Source organism: Schistocerca piceifrons, chromosome 11, assembly GCF_021461385.2.
Source record: "Schistocerca piceifrons isolate TAMUIC-IGC-003096 chromosome 11, iqSchPice1.1, whole genome shotgun sequence".
Classification (NCBI taxonomy): Eukaryota; Metazoa; Arthropoda; class Insecta; order Orthoptera; family Acrididae; genus Schistocerca; species Schistocerca piceifrons.
The window spans coordinates 56,141,621-56,151,620 of NC_060148.1; the positions used below are offsets into that span (position 1 = coordinate 56,141,621).

At 37.1% G+C, this 10,000-nt stretch overlaps 1 long non-coding RNA gene across 3 annotated transcripts in view; it reads right to left on the minus strand.

Moving 5' to 3' along the window:
• LOC124720105 overlaps positions 1 to 9,629 on the minus strand; it is a 28,130-nt gene extending 18,501 nt beyond the window's left edge. Inside the window, exon 1 of one of the 3 annotated variants that reach the window (XR_007006065.1) lies at positions 9,023 to 9,629. This is a non-coding gene — a long non-coding RNA (uncharacterized LOC124720105). Of the gene's footprint in view, positions 1 to 7,280; positions 8,038 to 8,356; positions 8,880 to 9,022 lie in introns of those variants that run through there. The other 2 variants (XR_007006067.1, XR_007006066.1) reach the window with 2 other exon arrangements.
• Between the last annotated feature and the right edge of the window lie 371 nt (positions 9,630 to 10,000).

Consider the following 10,000-nt stretch of genomic DNA (forward strand, 5'->3'; position numbering starts at 1 on the left):
TCCCTGTTAAAATGAAAACAAATCAAATCAATGTATTAGCATCAGTTGTCTTGAGAAACAGCTGAAATCATTAAAATTGAAAAAAGCTCCAGGGTTTGATGGACTCTGTCAGATTCAATTCTAAATTTGCAGCTAACTTAGCTCTGCTTCTAACTATAATCTATCATAGATCCTGCAAACAATAAAAGTGTGCCCAGTTCTTGGAAAAAGGCACATGTCACAGCTGTCTACAACAAGGATAGTAGAAACGATCCACAAAACTGCCATAAAATATCCTTGACATTGATTTGTTGTAGAATCTTTGAACATTTCTCAGCTCACAGATATTAGGTATCTCAAACATAATAACTTTCTCGATGCAAACCAGCATCGCTCCAAAAACATCAATCGAGTGGCACAAAAAAACCTGTGTGAAACAGGCTGCATAAATATTAAGTCAGATCTCGATAAGATTTTGAAGTGGTACAAACATTGGCATCTTGTTTCAAATGTTCAGAAATGGAAAACTGTTCAATTCACCTGATGAAAAAATGTAGTATCCTGTGATTAGAGTATCAATGAGTCACAGTTGGAATCAGTCAACTCATACAAATACCTGGGTGGTACTCTTTGTAAAGGTATGATCAACGAAATGGTCAGACAGGCTCAATTATGGGAAAAGCAGGTGGCAGCTTTCAGTTTAGTAGTAGAATACTGGGAAAGTGCAATCAGTCTACACACGAGATAGGGTAAAAACCACTTGTGCAACCCAATCTATGTAGAATATTGCCCAAGTGTGTGGGACCCATACCAGATGGGACTGACAGGGGATATTGGACATATACAGAGAAGGGCAGCATGAATGGTCACAAGTTTGTTTGACCTGTGAGAGCAACACGGATATGCTGAAGAAACTGAACTGGCAGACTCTTGAACATGTAAGTATTTTAACTATCCTGATAAAGCCTACTAACAAAGATTCAAGAACGGGCTTTAAATGATGATCTAGGAATATACTACAATGTCACTCACGTGGGATCATGAGGACAAGATTACAGTACTTACTGCACGCACAGAGGCATTCAAACAATAATTCTCCCCGCACTCCTTATATGGAACGAACAGGAAGAAATCCTAATAACTGGTACAATGGGATGCACCCTCTGCCATGTACTTGACTGTGGTTTACAGAGTATGGGTCTATATGCAGTAAACTGCTTCCATTTTGTGCCACTATTGACTGATTTTCATAAAAGTAGATCATGGGTTGCAAAAGGAATTAAGATGAAGAAACTGCATATGGAGGCAAAAGGTTATCCAATATTGGAATTTCTTATATGTGTAATGAAATTTTAAAAAAATGGTTAAATTGAAAAATTGTGCTGCAAATGAAACTAATGATAAGTAAGAATCCAGTGCCGTATTCGAATCCCTCACTGACCTTTTCATAAATCTCAATAAAACCAGTGGCTATTCACCAGCCAGTAAATATCGTATAATGGCAGAGAAATTACTCAGGTTTTAAATTTTCCCACATTTCCATCTCTGATGTTACGAAAAATCATAATGTCACTAAACTTTTTAACTTAGTGGGTTGGGATGAGGTTCCCCACAATTAAAATTGTCAATCATGGTACTCCACATCCAATGTTCTTCATAATCAACAGTCTTTTGATGAACATTTTCCAGACAGATTAAAACATACTGTTCGTAAAATAGGAAAGAGAGATGGAATGCGAAACTATAGACCTATCTCATTGTAAACAACTTTTTTCCCCAAAAGGACCTACATGTGATCAAATAGAAAATTATAATTCATCCCACAGTATTATTTTACACTACTGTGTATCAGCCATCTTGTGTGACCTTACCAAAGCTTTCAATCCTGCAAACTGTGAGTCCCTTCTCCAAAAACTGACAAGCTATGAAACTTCCGGGCAGATTAAAACTGTGTGCCGGACCGAGAGGAGTGTTAGTTCTGCAAGGTTCACAGGAGAGCTTCTGTAAAGTTTGGAAGGTAGGAGACGAGGTACTGGCAGAAGTGAAGCTGTGAGGATGGGGCGTGAGTCGTGCTTGGGGAGCTCAGATGGTGGAGCACTTGCCCGCGAAAGGCAAAGGTCCCGAGTTCGAGTCTCGGTCCGGCACACAGTTTTAATCTACCCGGAAGTTTCGTATCAGTGCACACTCTGCTGCAGAGTGAGAATCTCATTCTGGTGACAAGCTATGGTTTTCAAGGAAAATCTCTTACCTAGGTGTCATATTACATGGCAAAGAGACAGCAATGAGTACCTGTTAATAACAATGAGGAGAAATTCATCTGTGGCTGGAAACACACACAATGTGGCCTTCCGTAAGGATCCATATTAGGGCTACCAGTATTTTTGTATTATATTAATATGCCATGCAAGGTTCAGTTTGATGTCATCCCCTAAGCAAATGACTCAACAGCAATAGTCTGCTGTCAAACAGGTAAAGACTGTATCCTATGCACACTTTGTTTCAGTCATTAGGTACAGTATAATTGTCTTGGGATTTGAAAAACTAGCCTACTCAAAGCTTTTAAGCTACAAAAAAGATCATCTGAGTCATAATGGAAGCTAAAAAGAAATAACAGTGCAAACTTATTTTGAAGACTAGATCTGGAATCCACTCCAAGTACATATAAACTCACAACTTTCTGAGGGAAACTGCTTCTTGCATCAGTATGAGAAAGCTACACATTACTTAACCACAGACTAAAACAATACGAAAAACTGTACGCTGTATGGGCATGAAATTTATAAATAAAATCTAGAAGTGTAGCACAAATCCAACACATACTGAAGAAGACCTGGAAAAATATCTGAAGAGTAAATCCTTTTATTGTGTAGAAGATTTTTCTCGTTCAGCTCTTTCAATACTTCATTTGTGAGCTTTAGTATGCTTTCTGTTTTGAGGTTCCTTTACAAAAGACAAACTGAAAGGTGGTTAATGAGTTCTGATTAGTGAAGAGCATCAGTACTGTATCAGAGATTGCTTTCTCAAATACTTTTGAAAGAACTGGAAGGTGTGATACAGATCTGTAATTAGAGGTGGTTATCCTTATCTCGTTTTTTTAGATGGGAGTCAATAAGTACAGACAAGAAAACCAGGAAATATGCCCCAAGAGACTGATTCATTGCAAAGATAACTTGAGGGTAGTTATGTCAAGTCAGCACAAGATTTTAATATCCTGCTGGAACATAATCAGCAGAACTGCTGCTTTTTAATGAGCTAACGACTTATATAATAACCTTTGGAATTGTATTTTTGAAACTAATGTCTGCTGGTGTAGCATGAAGCTTCGGTACAAGTGAATCTAACATGTCTGTATTGCATTATTATTTGTTACTTGGTGCAGCCGCTGTGAGGAAATGGGCCCTAATGATTGAAATTGGTGGCCAATGATTTGAGTGTCCCCATTTCTGTAACAACTATTTCCTGGGGCTCAGTTTCACTGGATTACTAGTTTTCTTTGTTAAATAATGTTCTGAATAGGTTTTGCCTTATTCTTGGACTGTCTTATTTTTTATTTATCATGTCATGTGAGTCTTGCTTTTCTAGTAATGGAGTAGCGGACTAGGCAATAATGAAGGAAGTGAACTGAAAGACTCATGAAGATAGACGTAAACTATCTCAAGAAAGTCTATTAACAAAATGGTGATTCTAGGAATATACTACAGCCCCCTACATAGTGTTCACATAGGGATTGTGAGGATAAGATTAGAATAATTGCAGCACAAACAGAGGCATTCAAACAGTCATTCCTCCCATGCTCGATATGTAAATGGAATGGGAAGAAAACCTAAGAACTGGCAGAATTGGGCATAAACTCTGCCGTGCATCTCACTGTGGTTTGCAGAGTATAGATGTAGATATAGGAATGGACCAAGACCTACACATAAAATGGCATTTTAAAAAATATGAATAGCACAGTATAGACTTAGGTCGAGAACTGCCCTATGAGACAAATGCAGCACGGCGATGACCGACCCAGATATCTGACCTCTGCGAGCGATACCCACCTACTGACACGACAATAGGTGTTTGCACAGGTTTGGGTGCATTTCCTTTCCCTCTCAAAACTCTTGCTCATTTAAAGGGTTGTTTTAGGGGGAAGAGACCAAACAGCGAGGGCTTCAGTCTCATAGGATTAGGGACCAAGTCAGTCGGGCACTTTCAAAGGAACCATCCCGGCATTTGCCTGAAGCGATTTAGGGAATTACAGAAAACCTAAATCAGGATGGCCGGACGCGGGATTGAACCGTCGTCCTCTCGAATGTGAGTCAAGTGTGCTCACCACTGTGCCGCCTTACTCGGTTCTCATTTCAAGGCATGCGTCCTCCGATTGTGCACAGGTTTGAAACGCAAACTGTTCTTCCAAATGGTTCAAATGGCTCTGAGCACTATGGGACTTAACATCTATGGTCATCAGTCCCCTAGAACTTAGAACTACTTAAACCTAACTAACCTAAGGACATCACACAACACCCAGTCATCACGAGGCAGAGAAAATCCCTGACCCCGACGGGAATCGAACCCGGGCGTGGGAAGCAAGCGCGCTACCGCACGACCACGAGCTGCGGACAAACTGTTCTTCCAAACTCGAATGCCTGGAACATAGTGATGAAGTTTGTGTGCTTATTTCACATTTCGTCCATCAGTCATGTTTCTTTTGTCATAGTGCCGCATCTGAGGTTATGTTTTTTTTTTAGCGTGTACCGTCGGTGAATCATTCTGCAAAACATTAGGCCATTACGTATATGTTGCATGCCCATTAGTACATAGAGAAATAAATAAGATGAAGAATAAAAATTAGGTTACAGTAGACGTAAAAAGAGAGATGGAAGAGGTGAAAATCGTTAAGGCCACCCAAGAAAATAGGGTTACATGTAGGGAAAAGAAGAAAACTAATAGAAAAGAGACTAAATCAACATATTATGAAAACCAGATAGCAACGTCAACAGATATCACTAAGAACATGTGGTCTCTCATAAAAGAAAAGAGGAAAGGTGTAGGTGTGGAAAACACTGATAACATAACACTTGAGGTAAATGGGAGGGAACTGAGGGATGCACAAAACATCAGCAATATTTTAAAGAAACACTATATTGAAGTTGTGGATAAATTAATAACTCAAATTAATATTTCCAAAATAAACACAATAAAAATTCCATTTGAAACAAAATGCTTATTTCTGACCCCAACTAATGAATCAGAAATTGTAAAACTAATACATAGTAAAAAAAAAAAAAAAAAAAAAAAAAAAAAAAAAAAAAAAAAAACACTGAGAGACTTGATGGTATATCCACTAAACTAATTAAATGCTATTTACAATGGGTAGTAAACCCATTGGCCAGTCTGATAAACTTATGTATATAAAAAGGAATATTTACAATGTGCCTGAAAAAGAATAAAATAATCCCTATACATCAACGAAGCTGCAAAAAAGACCCAGGAAACTACAGACCGATAACTATTACATCTGTACTCTATAAAATAATGGAAACCACAATGAAAAATTATTAAATTTTACACAAACTTGCAATATTCTGAATGATGAACATGATTTAGAAAGGGCAAATCTACCAAAACAGCAATAGCTGAATTCGAAGCACTGGTAACTAAGGCACTTGATGAACAGAAGAAAGTCTGTGGTATGTTCCTGGACCTATCTAAAGCATTTGATTGTGTATGCCATGACATCCTATTAGAAAAGCTTCATCATTATGGCATAAGGGAGAAAGCAGTAGACATCATTAAATTGTTTTTGGAAAATAGAATGCAATGTGTAGAAATAAAGCAAAAAGTAAAAATAATATTACAAGTGTCTTTTCAAATTATGAAATTGTTAAATACTTAGTTCCCCAAGGATCCGTCCTTGGTCCACTACTTTTCATTTTGTATGTCAATGATATGACCAAATCAGTATATGATAGTGTCGACATGTATGCAGATGACACTTCATTTGCTGTTACCAGTTTTACAGCAATCTCATTATAAATGGAACCAAAACAACATACATAAAGAAACATGCAAAACTCTTTGCCTCTGAATATGTCTGCTTGTGTCTGTGTCTGTGTGTGTGTGTGTGTGTGTGTGTGTGTGTGTGTGTGTGTGCACGCGCGCGAGTGTATACCCGTCCTTTTTTCCCCCTAAGGTAAGTCTTTCTGCTCCCAGGATTGGAATGACTCCTTACCCTCTCCCTTAAAACCCACATCCTTTCGTCTTTCCCTCTCCTTCCCTCTTTCCTGACGAAGCAACCGTTGGTTGCGAAAGCTAGAATTTTGTGTGTATGTTTGTGTGTCTATCGACGTGCCAGCGCTTTCGTTTAAAATGCAAAGAAAAAGGTTTTGAAATTGCAGGTATGGGTTACAATGAGTCAAGAGTATTTTGTGTGTACCAATCCTCAAAAAAATGTCAACTCTATTAAAAAAAAAAAAAATAAAAAAAATAAAAAAAAATAAAAAAAAAAAATGAAAGGTTGTGTAATATGGGGTGATTTTAACATTGAAATGGGAAGAGTGACATAGAGAAAGCAAAACTTTGAGGAGCTGCTATTACAATACAACATGAAGGCAAGAGTCGTGGAACTAACAAGAGTGACTTTGGAAACTGAGTAAATTATTGACAATATTATCACTAATATAGATAGCAATGCATATACAACAAAGGTTCTGCAAACAGGAATTTCTGATCATTTTGGTCAGCTTTGTGAAGTATATGGAAATCTGAACTCACAAAAGGAAGATAAAAGTGTAGAAAGAGATGTTAGGCTTATCAGCCAACAAAATATCAACATCTTCAAAATGATGTTAAGAAAAGAACAGTGGATGGACACGTTTTGAGCCCAGGGAACAGATGAAAAATACAATGCTTTCAAAGACACCACAACACATTACTTCAAATTAGCATTTACAAAAACCAAGAGGAAAAGAAAAAAAATTTCAAAAATAAGCAGTGGATCATGAAGAAATAATTGAACAGAGAGCTACCTTAAGAGAAATGAAACAGGGAGAAAATACAGGCAGTTGATAATACAAGAAAAAGCAAAATCAATTAATGAGACTATTTCAAAATCAACAAATAAAATGAGAGCAGCTTGGAATATCATTAACTCTGAAACAGGCAAGAAAAAATACTCACAGAAAACAAATTAAATGGAAACTATGACAGTAAATAACAAAATAATCACAGATAAAACAAGTGCCAACATCCTCAATAATTACTATGCAGATGCAATAGAAAAACTAAAGCATGGATATAATAGCCAAAGAACTCACCAAACTGTCATGACAGATAAGCCATGGCACTCAATGATCGAGAAACCAGTGTCTGAAAAGGAACTGACATATGTTATGAAAATGCTAAAAGCGAAAAAGTCTGTTGGACATGATGAAGTGTCAAACTACCTAATCAAGTAGGAGGCAGCAGAAGTAATTATGCCACTACGGGATATTACCAACCACTCTTTCCAAGAAGTACTATTTACAGATAAATTCAAATTAGTTAAACTTGTACCTGTATACAAAAAGGGAAAGCAAGATGACCCTAACAACTACAGGCTAGTATCAGGCTTCTCCAAAATATTAGAAATTCTCATGCTAGACAGACTAACTGCTTATTTCGATATCCATAATGTAATAACTCCAGCACAGCATGTACAACAGAAAGGGAAATCAATGGAAACAGCAACTGAATCATTAACAGAATCAATTGCACGGGCCTTGGACAACAAGATGGTAGTGTCTGGAGTTTTTCTTCATTTATCCAAGGCATTTGACACAGTTCAACATACAGTTCTAGTAAAGAAACTAGAGAATGCTGGTATTCGTAGACATGCAGCACACTGGATAACATCATATCTAAGAAACAGGAGGCAATATGTAACCATTAATAACTTATAAAGATCAGATGTTAGAAGCATTATGTATGTTGTAACTCAAGGTTCTGTAATGGGACCTGCTCTCTTCAATTTATTTGTGAATAATATACAAACATGTGAAACTGAAATCAAAATACTTTATGCAGATGATATGACTGTGCTCAATGTTACCAATAATTTGCAGGCAATTGAGCAAAATATATTCATATCATTCAGCAGTATGTCACAATGGCTCTCTGAAAATGACTTAATTACTAATCTTAAAAAAAAAATATGTACATGGTCTTCCAAAATAAACAAAAAGAACATATGGATGTTTTCTTAGATGAAAAAGGACTGGAAAAAGTAGCTTCAGTTAAGTTTTTGGGCATTACAATAGACAGTGCGCTACATTGGAAACAGCAGATAAATACTGTTTCCAGTAAGCTAAGATCAGTGATAGTTATAATGAAACAACTGATTCAGTATACTCACCAAGACCTCTTGTGCACTGCCTATCATGGACTTTTTGAACCATATGTGTGATATGAATCACAGTATGGAGGAACTCAACTATCACAGGGATGAAGAGAATATTCGCATTACAGAAGCAAGCCATTCGAATTATATTCAAAAAGAAGCAAAAAGAATTGTGTAAAAGTTGTTTCAAAGAACTAAACATTCCAACGTTTCCATCACTGCATGTATGCAAGACCATTGTGAGTGCCTTACATGCTCTCACAAAACTGGAGACTAATGAGACTGTTCATACACACAACACAAGGAACAGAAAACAACTGCGGTGTATTCCACATAGACGTAAGATTTTTGAAAAAGGACCCAAATACTCTGGTAACAAGTTAATACAAACAATGCCAAGGGAATAACAAGACCTCAAAACGGAGAAAACGTTCTCCACAACTCTAAAAAGTTTCAGATGCAAGGAGAATTTTATAGTGTAGCTAGCTACATTAACAAACAGTGATCAAAAGTTCATCCTGTGAGTGATAAATCTCACACATCATAAAAAAACTAGCAACAGAAATCACTGTTACACAAATTAACTATAATTAGGAACCACTGATGTATAATACACGCTAATTATATGTCACAAAATTATTATTTTTTTGTATGTATCATGTATCATAAGTCATTTTGTACCACGTAATATTATGAATATACTGCATCATAAGTCATTGAGTACGATGTAATACTGTGAAAGATTTTTTTTTCTTTGTTGTTATTTTGAAACCTGTTTACTGGCGTCAGGCAGGCCTGCAGCAGCATACTACGCCGCTCTTTGGCCTCAGAGAAACACAAACATACAAATGAAGACAATTAGAGAGACAAAAAGATGGACATAAAAAACCGAGAAAATCACGTTTTAAAATACACGGTGCCGTTCACTGGCGTAGAGTCCAAGATAAAATTGTTCAGAGACTTGGACACATACAGAGACGAAAATTGTCACACGTGAACGTAGGTGCACAAAATGAATAACACTGAACGACTTAAGCACAAAACGACGGCACACACAGAAGCACGAGGCGTTGATCTCCGGGCGCGAAAGTTCACTAAACGTGTACAAGTCCGGGGACCTGCCAAGAGTGTGAAAGCTCGTATGTATATTTAATATGAAAGCAAGTACAAATGCTGGTTTGTAAATCTATTTTGATGTAATTGTCGCTGTTAAATCACATGAATGAACGGACAGAACAAAGAGACAAGAGCATCACGACTTCTGTATGCAAATGATTATGCCACAGTTAGTGCTGTTAACGTTGAACAAAGCTTTCTCGTACTGCTGAAACAATTCAGACGGCGCTGCTACGCTGCCATCTGTTGGCCACACCGAGAAACTAATGTTTTGTCACGCCGGTCAAGTTAACCAAATGCAGTTCGTAATTTGTGTCCTATTTTTAAGATCTTTGTTGCTGTAAATGCAGTAAGACTCATATCACAACTACACCTATTTTGGTCGTTTATGGAGTGGCTATAAACGAACGTGGATCTGAAATATTTATAGTGCTTATATCTCCTACTCGCTTCACGTATATGATGGTTGATTCTATATATGTTTTTTGATACCTGTGTAACTTCATTCATAACACAAATCATCGTAATACTAATTTTTGGAAA